Here is a 15,123-nt window from a genome sequence, read left to right on the forward strand (position 1 = left end):
AAAGTCATAAACTTTGCACTTAAGTGGATGTTATAAAATATTCAGTCGTTTTCTAAGCTGTCATCAAAGAAACAGAAAATCTTGCTCAGGTGAAGAGTGAGGATTTTTTTTTTTTTAAGTATTCATTCAAGCAAGCAAAACTATGCTACTTACAATGATAAGGTCCCCTGCATAAGTCACAGTTCCTTTAAGTGGACAGCTTGAGTCCAGGGAAGCCTCTGCTTTTTCTCTGAGTATCTTCTCTCCCCAGTTATTTTTCTCTTTTTTAAGATTCTGCCCTTTTCAAATGTAGCAAAACAAAATTTAAAGTATCTCCAAGCCAGATTAAAAGTAAAAAATCAGAGCCACCAATTAAAATCTTGTTGATCATTGTACGAATGAAGATCAGCGTCTGAAATGCTAATGGGAACACAGAAAGCTGCTCTGCAGGTGAGGTGGGTGAAAAGTCAATGACGAGTCCCAAGCACAGAGCCAAGAATCTGGATAATCAGCCAATTAGAACATGGGCAATGCACTGGAGAAATGGCTGCCCACACACAAGCAAATGGGAGACTGAGCGCAGCCCTGAGATTTATGAAAAGAGTGACTCTCACAAGGCAGCATTGAAAGTGTTTGTGGGTAATCCTCTCTTCACCTGGCTACATCGAGTATAAATATTGTGAGTGGCGGGAAGTCTTGAAACAGAACAAGAGAGCCATCTGGTAAGATGTGGATTGTGGTCAGAAAGATGCTAATCACATCCCAGAAAGGGAAGATGTCTCGGAGAGTCAGAGGCTCTATGAAATGCTGTCATCTCACGACAGGTGTGTGGCAAAGAAGGTTACTCAACAGTAGTTGGAAATTTCATTCCCTTCCTCCTGGAGCTTAGAGAGAAGGAGCTATGATGCCCATATGTAGTTTCAGTGAATAAGAATGCTTATGATAAGAATTGGTTGATATGAATTAATGGCCTAAAAGGAGGTGCTTAGGTCAAATTCCTCTTAGTGGAGTAAGATAGAATATGAATATCGACCTATGACATAGTCTGAGTAATTTATTAGTGTAGGATTGTATGACTGGGAATGACTGAGGCCTCACTGAGCACTGGAGAGGAAAGACTCTACTCCTGCAGCTTTCCAGTGGCAAGTGAATGTTTTATCCACCTTGAGTTCTCACCACGGTGCTAGCTTGCGCACCGGCCCTCTTCATCCATTGAATGGTCCTTCCCCAATCCCAACCCTGGATCCACCCCTAACTCAATGCCCTGCTCCAAAAGTCCCAACCACCTCAAGCATTAGTCAGGCAGCCACCTCTCCAGCAGATCTCTGGAGAGGAGGTGTGGCAGAACCTTAATATAGGAAAGCCGTGGCTCTCTTAACTGTCACATGAGGACTAGTGATTGTGAGCACAAGTGGGAAAGGGAGTGTACAAATCATCATTCCTTCTCCTTCCCTGCTTTCCCTGCCTTTTTTTCTTTCCTACTGTCAATCTCCTTAGAGCATTGTTGTCCAATAGAAGTTTTTGAAACGTGGAAATGTTCTCTGTCTGTGCTATCCAGTATGGTGGCCACTAACCACCTATGGCTATGGAGCATTTGACATGTGGCTTAATATGACTGAGGAGCAGAATTTTTAGTTTCATTTAATTTTAGTTTAAGTTCAAACAACCAAGCGTGGCCAGTGGCTAGCATATCTCACAATGCAAAGAAGTGAGAGCAGGATTGCTCATTGTCTTCTATCTTGTTTTAAGCCTTCACTCCTTTTGTTCTTATATACTCGGCTCCCTTTAATTACACCTACTTGATTCCTTTTCTCAACTGTATTCCTCTGTCTTTCAGAGTTTCCCTTTTCTTTATGTGCTCTTGTTACATGAGTTGGCCATCTCCTTCTCCCTGACTCCTTCCTGATCCTATTTCCCAATACCGGTGAGTTAAGATACTTTAAAACACAGGCAATGCAAACCCCTCTCATTTGCCTATTGATGGAATATTTTCTCAATTATTTTCTCATTTATTTTCTCAATTTTCTCAGTTGTTTCTTCCAGCCATCTTACCTGTAATTTCGTATCACGTTGTCAGAGAACTGTGAGGCATGGTCGGCTTCTGGTCTCCCTAGACACTGTTTCTATCTGAACATTGGTTGATGTTTGGATCTCTGCGTACATACCAACAGTTCTCATTTCATAGACATTTTATGAAATTTGGCATGATTTTTCTGCTTGGAATTTCCCTAATAAGCAAAAGATTTTCTCACGGGATCAAAAGTTTCCTGGGAAGGGATTTTCCTCTCTTATAAGGTGTTTGCAAACTCCAGAATTCCATTTCCAGTGCCTCCATTTCTGTAATTGTTCTCAGCGTGGGGTACTGTAACACCTTACAAAACAAAATAATCAGCATCTTTCAGTAAAGGTGATGGATTCTAGTGATTGAAATTTTTAAAAAAGACTTTATTCATTTATTTGAGAGAGAGAGTGAGAGAGAGGGAGCGGGGTGGGGGGTGGCAGGCAGAGGGAGAAGCAGACTCCCCATGAGTAGGGAGTCCAAGTAGGGAGCTCCATCCCAGGACCCTGATATCATTACCTGAGCTGAAGGCTGATGCTTAACCAACTGAGCCACCAAGGTACCCCCCGATTTAGAATTTCTTCAGCCCAATTAAAGTACCTGATCATTCTACCACTTCATATACATAGCATGAATTCATATATTTCAGAGAAACCCAGTGTAATAAGCTTTGATGTCACATGTGAAATTCTACTTTCATATCTGTATCAAATTACCCTAATCAGCTCTACAAGTTATTTTTTTTAAAGATTTTATTTATTTATTTGACAGACAGAGATCACAAGTAGGCAGAGAGGCAGGCAGAGAGAGAAGGGGGGGGGGGAAGCAGGCTCCCTGATGAGTAGAGAGCCCGATGTGGGGCTCCATCCCAGGACCCTGGGCTCATGACCAGAGCCAAAGACAGAGGCTTTAACCCACTAAGCCACCCAGGTGCCCCTCTATAAGTTATTTTTAAAAATAGGTGAAAGATGAAAATAAATCTTAAAAATAGAAAAATTGAGGTAAATATGTTGAGGATAATATAAACAAAAATTTTTGTATTTGTCTCTATATTAATGTTCCTATAAGATGTATTGATTCTAGAACTTGTTCACTCTCAGGGAGTCACAAGAAATTCTGTGGGTTGGAGGCTATTTTTTTAGATTAAAGGATCCTTTTCTTGGGGCGCCTGGGCTGCTGCCTTCGGCTCGGGTCATGATCTCAGGGTCCTGGGATCGAGCCCCGCATCGGGCTCTCTGCTCCGCAGGAAGCCTGCTTCCCTCTCTCTCTCTCTCTCTCTCTCTCTGCCTGCCTCTCTGCCTACTTGTGATCTCTGTCTGTCAAATAAATAAATAAAATCTTTAAAAAAAAAAAAAGGATCCTTTTCTTTTAATATGTAGCAACCAAATATAATGTCTGATCCTCAATTGGATTATTCCTGATTTGAACAAAAGAGCTATGGAGATGATTTTGGAGATATTTGGTGAAATTTAAATATAGACTTTTGGGGAATTATTGTAAATTTTATTAGGTTATGTAGCAGTTTGTCTTTGTTTTTGAAGATACATGCTAAATCATGCAAGGCAAAACTGCTGACAGAAATGTTCATTATGGTAATTTAGCAGTAACATACATAAAGGAAATACGGTAAAATGTTAATGGCCAAATCTAAATGAGAGTATATGGTCTTCTCTTTATTTTCCTGTGTATTCAAGAATTTTCATAATAAAATTTAAAATAATGGTCTAAAGTAGGGGATGGCAGATTATAGTCATGGGCCAAATTTGGCCCACTGCCTTTTTTGTTATTTTATTGAAAAATGACCATGCCCATTTGCGTATGTATTGTCTATGGCTACTTTTCCTCTATGACAGCAGAACTGAAGAGTTATGACAAAGTGGCTTGCAAAACCTCAAATAACTACTTATCTGGCTCTTTACAGAAGTTTGCTGACCCCTGCACTAGTGAGCAGATTGTAATTTATAATACAAAATATGATTCATTAGGAAATTAGTTGACCTTAGGAGAATCCAAAAAATTGATTGGAAGTATATGAACAGAAATTATTATGACTTAAAGTAACCACTAAAATTAAAGCAATTAATCACTGAGGAAAAGGTGCATCTTTATAATCAAAATATATTTTTAGTTTTATATTTCCAGAAAGACTGCTTAATTGACTAGAATAATCTATGGTCCAACTCTTCTGCCTTTCTTTTAAACCAATTTTAAGGTAAACCTTAATTTTATTTTTCTCTAGTCAATTCTAGAATAAGAATTTAATAGCATCACATCTTAATGTATTTTTCTCTATATAAAAAGAATATTTGTGACGAGAGAAAAGTCTCCAATTATTTTAGGAGCCTGAGGCTCTATCTTGACACTTAAATATTTTATGATAAAATAGGAGCTGTCAAAGAAACTAAGCTATTATTGTTGATTCCTTTAAAAAATTTTAAAATAATTCTGATGGAGAATCCATTGCATTTGCGTTGTGGTAGTAGGCATTGTGGAACGTTCAAAATAGTTTTGAACTTTATGTTTACAGAGGTTACTCTGTAGCTGCAAATATAGTGTAATAGAAAAATTACTTCTCCCTTCTGAAATACTTTCTTACTCATATACCTATGTCTATTAGCTACTACCCCGGTGTTTTTTGGATTTTATGTGCAAATTCAGTCCTTCCTTTTACTTATAGTAAATTACCAAAAGGGTAGTTCTATGACTTTTTTTTTCCCCTACTATTTCTTGACTATATACTATACTAGGGACTGGGATTATAAAGATGAATATACCTTGGTCTTTGCATTCAAATGGCTCCAAGCTAGCTGGAATGGGAAAGAACAGATATTCCCCTAATACGCTAAATAAAAACAAGCATGGGGTGTGTTGGGAGCCCTTAGCCCTATTTTGTTGGAGGTGACATTGGAGAAATTTTATACTGTTAAAGACTACAGCTGTATGACATAATAAAATTGAATTCTAAAATGCTGGATTTTTTTTTACTTCTTTTCTTTGTAGTTTACCTAAACCAATTCACGTATGCTTTCAAACTTACATCTTCTTTTGTCTCAACGTTGCCTTTATGTCTTCATTTCTGCTGCTGTAGGTCCTCTCCACCCAGCATTGTCGTGGCATGTTTCTAACTGTACTTCAGCACTTGCCCTTTCAATCCATCTTGGATTCATTTTCCGGAATAATGTTTTTGGAACATTGATCTCCTTATGTCACACTTCTTTTCAAAAACCACAGTAACTTCATATTTCCTCCCAGATCAAAGTGTCTTCATATTGGAACCCTTCAGCAACAAATTTACATCTCCAGGTTATTTAGTGTCTCTAGTGAAAACAAAATGCAGTCACCCTCCACATTCTTAAGATTTTCCATTTTACACCATCGCTTTCATTTTTGAAGACCCTGCTTTTGATGATGATGATACTAATAGGTTTCAGAATAATATACTGATTGATATTTGTTTGGAATATTTTCCATTTAGGGGTGTATGTGTAGTCTATGAGCAGCTAAAAAGTTGTCATTTTCAGAAACTATTAGTGACTGTAGTTTTAAAAATTCAATTCCACCAATATTTCTTGAGATTACTAGGGACTGTACTAGTTGTCAGGAGAGATAAAAGTAGGTAATAGAAGTTTTTGTCTTCAAGAAGGCTATGACCTTGACTGGATCTCAAAGGGAATGATGAGGCTTGTCTCTATGATAAGACACATTAAGTATGTGCTGTAGGAAAGACCTATAGTGTTTTTTTTTTATAATTTTTTCAATTTATTTATTTTCAGAAAAACAGTATTCATTATTTTTGCACCACACCCAGTGCTCCATGCAATCCGTGCCCTCTATAATACCCACCACCTGGGACCCCAACCTCCCACACCCCCACCACTTCAAACCCCTCAGATTGTTTTTCAGAGTCCATAGTCTCTCGTAATTCACCTCCCCTTCCAATTTACCCCAACTCCCTTCTCCTCTCTAACACCCCTTGTCCTCCATGATATTTGTTATGCTCCACAAATAAGTGAAACCATATGATAATTGACTCTCTCTGCTTGACTTATTTCACTCAGCATAATCTCTTCCAGTCCCGTCCATGTTGCTACAAAAGTTAGATATTCATCCTTTCTGATGGAGGCATAATACTCCATAGTGTATATGGACCACATCTTCCTTATCCATTTGTCCATTGAAGGGCATCTTGGTTCTTTCCATAGTTTGGCGACCGTGGCCATTGCTGCTATAAACATTGGGATACAGATGGCCCTTCTTTTCACGACATCTGTATCCTTAGGGTAAATACCCAGGAGTGCAATTGCAGGGTCATAGGGAAGCTCTATTTTTAATTTCTTGAGGAATCTCCACACTGTTCTCCAAAGAGGCTGCACCAACTTGCATTCCCACCAACAGTGTAAGAGGGTTCCCCTTTCTCCACATCCTCTCCAACACATGTTGTTTCCTGTCTTGTTAATTTTGGCCATTCTAACTGGTGTAAGGTGATATCTCAATGTGGTTTTAATTTGAATCTCCCTGAGGGCTAATGATGATGAACATTTTTTCATGTGTCTGATAGCCATTTGTATGTCTTGATTGGAGAAGTGTCTGTTCATATCTTCTGCCCATTTTTTGATATGTTTGCCTGTTTGAGGAGTTCATTATAGATCCTGGATATCAACCTTTTGTCTGTACTGTCATTTGCAAATATCTTCTCCCATTCCGTGGGTTGCCTCTTTGTTTTTTTGACTGTTTCCTTTGCTGTGCAGAAGCTTTTGATTTTGATGAAGGAATCAGAAGAGACCCCGAATCACTAAGGAAATGTTGAAAAACAAAAATAAAGCTGGGGGGCATCATGTTACCTGATTTCAAGCTTTATTACAAAGCTGTGATCACCAAGACAGCATGGTACTGACATAAAAACAGACACATAGATCAGTGGATCAGAGCAGAGAGCCCAGATATGGACCCTCAACTCTATGGTCAATTAATCTTCAACAAAACAGGAAAAAATATACAGTGGAAAAAAGACAGTCTCTTCAATAAATGGTGCTGGGAAAACTGGACAGCTATATGTAGAAGAATGAAACTCGACCATTCTCTTACACTGTACACAAAGATAAACTCAAAATGGATAAAAGACCTCAACGTGAGACAGGAATCCATCAGAATCCTAGAGGATAGCATAGGCAGTAATCTCTTCGATATCAGCCACAGCAACTTCTTTCAAGATATGTCCCCAAAGGAAAAGGAAACAAAAGCGAAAATAAACTTTTGGGACTTCATCAAAGACCTATAGTGTTTTATGAGCCCTGCAAAAGGGAAAGAATTCCCACAATAAGGTAGTTGGGGAACTCTTCATGGAAGAGGTAGAATTTGAAATTTTTAGGTTGGCTACATTCTCAACAAATGGAGATGTAGATGAGAAAGAAGGCAGAAAGGAATACAATTTTTTCAGGGCAAAAAGGAGTCAAATTGGACTGTCTGTACCATTTGTGAGAGGGAGCAGAGCTGATGTGTTAACAGAATGTGGAGGACTTTAAATGCCTCTCTGAGGAATGTGGATGATATTCTATGGCAAACAAAAAACCACTGTGGGTTTTGAGCACGATGTGGACCTAGTCAACATTGTGCTGTGGGAATTTGTCCTGGAACATTTGCTGCACTTGATCTTAGCCAAAAGGCTGAGAAACGATGTTCTGGAACATTTGGAATGGAAGAGAAAAGACAACAGAGGGAGAAAGATGAATTTGGAGGTCACCATAATAGTTTAAGTGATGAACCTGAAATAGTGTGGTTTCAGTGGGAAAGGGAAAAAGAGATAGAAGTGTGACAAAAGTAAAATAAACAGTACAAGCTGGCATATTGGATGGAGGGCAGAGGAAAAAGGTGCTTGGAACTGGAGAAAGACTTCCTTCTTTATCATATTAGATGCAACAGAAGAGAAAGGAATCTGGGGTTTTTGTGTAAGAACTAAGCAGTTTTTAACATTTTATCTGTTTGTACTTTGTTTGATTCCTTCTCTGCTTGAAAAAAATTCAAATCTTCTTTCAGATTTACAATTTGCCAACGCTTTTCCACATTAGCTCTCTCTTCATTCATGCATACCTTTTGGGGAGCATTTTGTATAATTTGTGTATTCAAATATTTTGAATAATTTGGAAGTAAGTTGAATATATCATAACACTTATGATATCATGACGGTATATATCTACTAATAAGATAGACTTCTGCTTCATAATTTGAATTTTTGATGCAAAAATTATCAAAAAGAATAATGGTGCAAATGAGCTATGATACATTGAATAAAAAAGAATACATGATCCCCTAGCATTTCTCAAAAGGGCAGTGAGGTGAAAAGTAAGCTCTTCTTTAGGAGAGACTGCCAGCTAATAAATATAGGTGAAAAAGTAGAATTAGATAATTTGTAATAGTGCGCCCAGCAAAATAGTAACTGATTCAGGTAAAGATGATCAATGGGTGTTAATACTAGTGAATGAAAATTTGCTGGGAAATCAGGCTTTTACATGATCTCAAAATATCACATCATCTCACCAGCTGATGAGACTAAGCGTTGGGACAAACTGACAGGGTATTCCTTCTTGCATGATGCTACAAAAACTATACAATGTCACCCTATGATATTCTTGCCCAGAATGCTTAACTTGAATCATAAAATGAGAAAACAGTAAGAATAATATCAATTTGGGATTTTTCTGTAATAAAATGGCCTGGATCCTGTAAAAATATCAGTTATGATATAGAAAATAAAATGGGAAGTTGTTCTAGATTAAAGGAGACATTAAAACTAGACATATAATGCTTGATTCTTTGTTCTGAACCCTAGGCCACTCAATGGCAATGATGATTAGCCATTAGGAGCTTTTGATGGGACAATTGAAAATTTTTGATTTGGGGCATTTTAACCCTAGAAAATATCATGTTTTTAATGTCAATTTTTCTAAAGATTTTTACCACTAGTCTATACAAAATAAAAAGTAGGAATAGCATTATAAACTGTCAGTAAAATATAGTTTAATTGAAGCAAGATTTTAAAAAAATAATAATTAAATATCACAGAAAATACTTTTCATGATTATTCAATAATTGTCATGAATATGACAATTATAAATAAAAAAAGCATAGCATGCTCCAAGGGAACAAATGCAGGGGGAATAGAGCTAAGAGATTTTCATTTATAATCTTAGTCATTGACAGATTATAAAAATATGATTCGGAAAATAAATTAGACAAAGACAACAAAAACAAAAATCAACAACAATAACAAAACCAAAGAAAACAATCTAATTCATTAATATAATTGCTGTAATTTGAAATGGTGTATTGACGTATGGATTTGGGGAGCACATTAAAATCATTATGACTAGTTGAAAGGCTCTCTAGGAATGTAAGGTAGTTCAAAATTAGAAAAACCTATTGCAGTGTCTAACCACTGTAATAACTCAAATTAATAAAATAACTTCCAGGATCATCTGGGTGGCTCATTTAATTAAGCATCTGCCTTCAGCTCAGGTCATGATCCTGGAATCCTGGGATCAAGCCCAAATTGGGCTCCCTCCTCATTGGGAGCCTGCTTCTCCCTCTCCCTGCTCCCTGCTCTCTCTCTCTCTTGTTATCGCTCTGTCTCTCAAATAAATAAAATCGAGAAAAAAGAGAAAAAAGAAAAATAACTTCCATAGATGCTCTAAAAAGCTTAATTTAATTCATCATTTACTTTTTTTTTTTTTTTTTTTAATTTTTTATAAACATATATTTTTTATATACATATATTTTTATCCCCAGGTCTGTGACTTTTAAATGAAGGAATTTTGAAGATTAAGAAATAGAACAGTCCCTAACTTGATAAAAATTGTATATCATACAAAAATCTACCATTCTACTCAGTGTCAAAATGATAAACACATTTTTATTAAATTCTGGAAAGAAATCTCACTGTTAAATTACTTAATATTTTCTGTAATGAATAGTCAAATAAAAATATCAAAAAATTATGATTATTCACAGATCACACAATTTTCTCTATGAGAGTTCCCAGAAAATGAGTTAAAAAATTATTGCAAACAACTTGAAAATTTTAGTTGACTGAGCACCTAATTAATAAACAAAATTCAGTAATCTAAATAAATATCAGTTAGGGATTATAATGGAAGAAATATAATAGTTTATAGTAGTAAGTATACACATAAATTATCTCATTATGAAGCAGAGCAGAAATGTATAGAACGTGCATGATAAAACTTTTTTTTATTTAAATTCAATTCACCAACATATCACATCATTAGTTTTTAACATAGTGTTCAGTGATTCATTAGTTGTGTGTAACACCCAGTGCTCATAATAACACGTGCCCTCCTTAATGTTCATCACCCACTTATCACATCCCCCCTCCACCTCCCTTTCCACGACGCTGTTTGTTTCCTGAAGTTGAGTCTCTCATGATTTCTCTGATGTCTCTGATTTCTTCCCATTCAGTTTTCCCTACCTTCCCCTATGATAAAAATTTTAAGGATTTCCTACAGAACATAGGGAAGACATGAATCAATCAAACGACATCCTTTTTTTTCCTACAGAAAGATACCATATTATAATGAGACCGTCAAAATAATTTTTTTGTAGAATATGACAAAATGATTCCATATTCATGTGGGATGAAGAAAATCAAGAATAGAAATTAAAATTGTGCTTTGAAAAGCACAATAATGAGTGAAGTCAAACCTGGCAAAGGTATTAACCATAATTCTGCAATGATTAACATAATCTAGAATCAGAAAATGAATAAAAAGATCAATGAAATAGATTTATGATTCCAGAAATAGATTTTATGTATGGATAAAGAAAAGATCTCTAGTCTGAAATACTGGTGTCTTTTCAAATCACTGAGAAAAATGTACATAATTCAAAAGATAGTGTTGAGGGAGTTAACTACTTAGAACAAAACTAACCTACTCCTTATACCAGAAAAAATTTTAGATGGAGAAAAGATTTAAATTGAGAGGAAGCCATTCATAGAAGAAAAGAACTAAGTAAAAATTTAAATACCTTGAAATGGGGAATGTCTGTCTAAATCCAGAACCATAAAAGTGAAGAACTGATAAATTTTAGTAACATAAAATTTAGTAACATAAAAATTAAAACATGTATATAGCGAATAATAGCTTGAGGAAAAAAAAAAAGTAGTAAGCTAGTAAAAAAAATTTTTTACATATGTAAAAAGTCCAGTTCCCATAATATATAATGAGCTTTTGCACCTCTATAAGAAAAAGTTGTCAGCCCAAAAGAAAAATAGGCAGAGGATTAAATAAGGCCTTTCACTTAAAAGAACATAAAATATTAATAGGCAGAAAAAAAAAGATATTCAACCTTAGTCAGAATTGGACATATACAGAACAAAAACAACAACAAAATAAGGATGTTTCACCGATCAGATAAACATTTGATAACAAAACATTTTCTAAAATATTATCTAATACCCATTGCTGGGGAGGAAGTAGAAAAATAGGAAATCATCTTCTTGACTGAAAGTGGAAGTGCAAGTTGGTAGAATGTTTTAGGAAGGTAATTTGACAATAACTGACAAAAAAATTATGTATACGCTTTGATGGAACAATTTCTCTTCTTAGAATTTAGCCCCAGATACACTGATTAAAAAATATATATACAAGGATGCTTATTGCATTATTATAATAGTGAAAAATGGGTAATGATTCAAATGTCTCAGAGCATAATTTGCTTTGTGGATTAGGGTACATTATAATTTGAATTTTTTTAAAAAATGAGACAAATCTAAATATACTGATATGAAAAGAGGTCTGTTACAGTAATTTTTAAAACCAAGATGTAAAAAATAAAAAAATAAAAATAAATAAAAACCAAGATGTAGAACACTGCAAAAATACACGTTGTGTATATGCACTTTTATATCTGCATGGAAATTTTCTGAGATTGTTCACAAAAACCTGTTTATTGGAAAAGAAAATGTATGCTCTTTTGCTTTGAATACAAAGCACTTATGCTTTATATTCTTCTGATCCATATCCGTATTTTATTGTCAGCAGGACTTTATTTAATAATAAAAGGTGAAAATATTTGAAGCTTTGCAATTGACCTTTTAAAAATAGAAAAGATAATCTTAAGTGTCCATTTGAAGACAGATGGAGAGACAAGGATTAGAGATATATACATGAAAGTTGTCAGTTTCAAGATGACAATGAAACTGTAAAAGTGGTAGAATCACTTAGAGCATTAAGAGAAAGAGCGTAAAGAGAAAACTTAACGCGTTTATGTTTGCTCAGAAAAGGGGAAGAAGAGTTAGCAAAAGAGGTGGAAAAGGTGTTTTAAAGATGTGATCTCACTCCTACGTGGAATTTAAGAAACACAAAAGAAGATCGTAGGGGAAGAGAGGAAAAAATAAAGCACGACAAAATCAGAGAAGGAGACAAACCATGAGACTCTTAATCATAGGAAACAAATTGAGGGTTGCTGGAGGGGTGGGGGTGTGGGAGAATGGGATAGCTGGTGATGGACATTAAGGAGGGCACATGAGGTAATGAGCACAGGGTGTTATATAAGACTGATGAATCACTGACCTCTATCTCTGAAATCTCTGAAATACAGTATATTAATTGAATTTAAAATAAAATTAAATATTAATTAATTAATTGTTGGGGTGATGGAAGATGTGGTCAAATCAGTTCAATCCAATGTAATTTAAATCATAGCAAAAATTTGAAGGTGACTAGTGTCCAGAAAAGTCCTGAAATGAAAAAAGAAATAGAGCACAAATAGTTTCCTGATTGATCTTCTAACTCCCTGACTCTAGCTCTTGTGTTTGTTTGCAGTCGTATTTTTTTCCCGACCATCCATTTGATGCATAGTTTCATGAAGTTTGGTCTTGTATCCTATTCCCCTAGATTGGTTTCATGCAGTAACAATCTAGAGGTGGATTTATTCAGTCCAAGCCTTTATTACTCAGCTCTAGACCTATATATCCAAATGCCTATTTGACACATCCAAAATGTCATTTCCTTTTGGAAAAGTCAAATACAGATCAAAGTGTGGAGAACACATGTTTTCCCTCTCAGAAAGAGTTCCTTCCTTTGGTTTGTTTTAATTCCAGTTGTTAACATACAGTTATATTAATTTCAGGTGTACAATATAGTGATTCAATAATTCCATATATTACTCAGTGCTCATTAAGTGTACTCTTAATCCCCTCCATCTGTTGTACCCCTCCCCCTACTACCTCTCCTCTGGTAACTCTCTGTTTTCTGTAGTTAAGAGTCTAATTTTGTATTTGTCTCTTTTTTCCCCTTTGTTCATTTGTTTTGTTTCTTAAATTCCACATATGAATGAAATCATATAGCATTTGTCTTTCTCTGACTGTCTTATTTCACTTAGCATTACACTCTCTAGATCCATCCATGTTGTTGCAAATGGAAAACCTTCATTCTTTTTTGGCTGAATAACATTTCCTTATATGCATAGATATATATGTACATACATATACCACCTCTTTATCCATTCATCTATCAATGGACACTTGGGTTGCCTCCATAACGTGGCTATTGTAAATAATGCTGCAATAAATATAAGGGTGCATATGTCCTTTTGAATTAATGTTTTTGTATTTTGGGGGTAAATACCCAGTAGTACAATTCCTGCATCATAGGGTAGCTCTATGGAACCTCCATAGTGTTTTCCACAGTGGCTACAGCAGTTTGCAGGATTCCTTCATTCGGACAGGCAATAAAATCACCTTCTATCTAGCTGTGCAAGAGAGAAGCTTGAGAGATATTAAGACATTTTTCTTCTTAGCCTTCCATTTCCAATCTATCAGCAAGTTCTTTTGATTTTATATCTAAAATATCTCTCAAATTCATTTCTTCTCTCCATCTTGCCTCTACCACCATCTTGGCCAAAACAATTATGGTGCCCCACCTGGATGGCTGTTGTAAATTCCTAACAGATCTGCATTACATTCTGGCTAACTTCTAGCCTGTTTACTACACTATTGCTGGAAAAATGTATTTCCAAGAGCAAACCTAAACATATCAATCTCTTTTAATGGCTTTTAGAGTAAAGGGTAACAAAAGTCACGGCTTTGTACATTTCCTTTACAGTTATAGTTAAAAGCTTATGCATTTTCGTGTGATTGTGTCTCTCTGTCCTCACCACTATACTGTTATGTTCATGAGAATAGGAGCTGTGCTGGTTTTTTTTTTTTTCATCAAAATTGTATTTCTGGAACCTAGGCACATGATAATTGTCAATAAGTATTTTAAATTAATAAGTGGTTGAAAACAAAAAGAAGTTTCAAAGAAAGTATGTGTCTTAACCTTTGTTAAGAGATCTAAAAGGAGGATGGTAAAAACTAAGAAGAAGTAGACAAATTTGATGACTTGATGAAATATATGATTACTGGTAAGTTTGTGAATAACGTGAAGGTGAATATTATCAAGACTACCCAAAGAGACTGACTATGGAGTATGTCCTGGGAAATGAGGAGTAGATCTGCTAGGTGATTAAATCTGAAGAAAGGTACGGTATAGCTCTCCAGAGATCTTACTAACATCAAAGACACATGTATTAGAAGCAAAAGAGCGAGGCCATAGGAACTTCGGTGTGGAACATAGGAACTGGTGTTTATGATGGTGTGAATTGTACTCTTGATATCATGCATATGCTTCTTCAGAAAAAGCTCTTTAAAACTGGGGATCATGTCTGCCTTCTGCCTTCCTAGAATTGCCTGGGAACCCATATTTGCCCAATTGATATTTTAAAGTAAGTTGAATTAAAGCCCCATTTTTCAGAAATTCTGCCACCTTAATTCTTATAGCATTTTTTAGACTTGATTTCTTACAGTTACATCCATGTAAATTCTACTTCATTGCAACTTCTTGAAAAATAATCAGTATTTGTTGTATCGACTTCCTCATCACTTGATCTCAAGCAGTGATTTTTTAAAAAATGTTCTACTATTGGGGGTTTCAAGAATGAGTTTCAGTCGCAGTCAATGAGAAGTGCATATTTTTTGGCAATTATGACAGATTTACAACAAGAAACCTGGGAACAGGTTTTTAAAACAT

The 15,123-nt window shown here is 35.5% G+C and overlaps 1 protein-coding gene across 1 annotated transcript in view; it reads left to right on the plus strand.

Moving 5' to 3' along the window:
* Nucleotides 1–15,123, plus strand: part of DSC1 (desmocollin 1) — a 245,197-nt gene that overhangs the window by 75,170 nt on the left and 154,904 nt on the right. The gene's annotated exons all lie outside the window — the stretch shown is intronic.

Source organism: Mustela lutreola, chromosome 11 (assembly GCF_030435805.1).
Source record: "Mustela lutreola isolate mMusLut2 chromosome 11, mMusLut2.pri, whole genome shotgun sequence".
NCBI lineage: Eukaryota > Metazoa > Chordata > Mammalia > Carnivora > Mustelidae > Mustela > Mustela lutreola.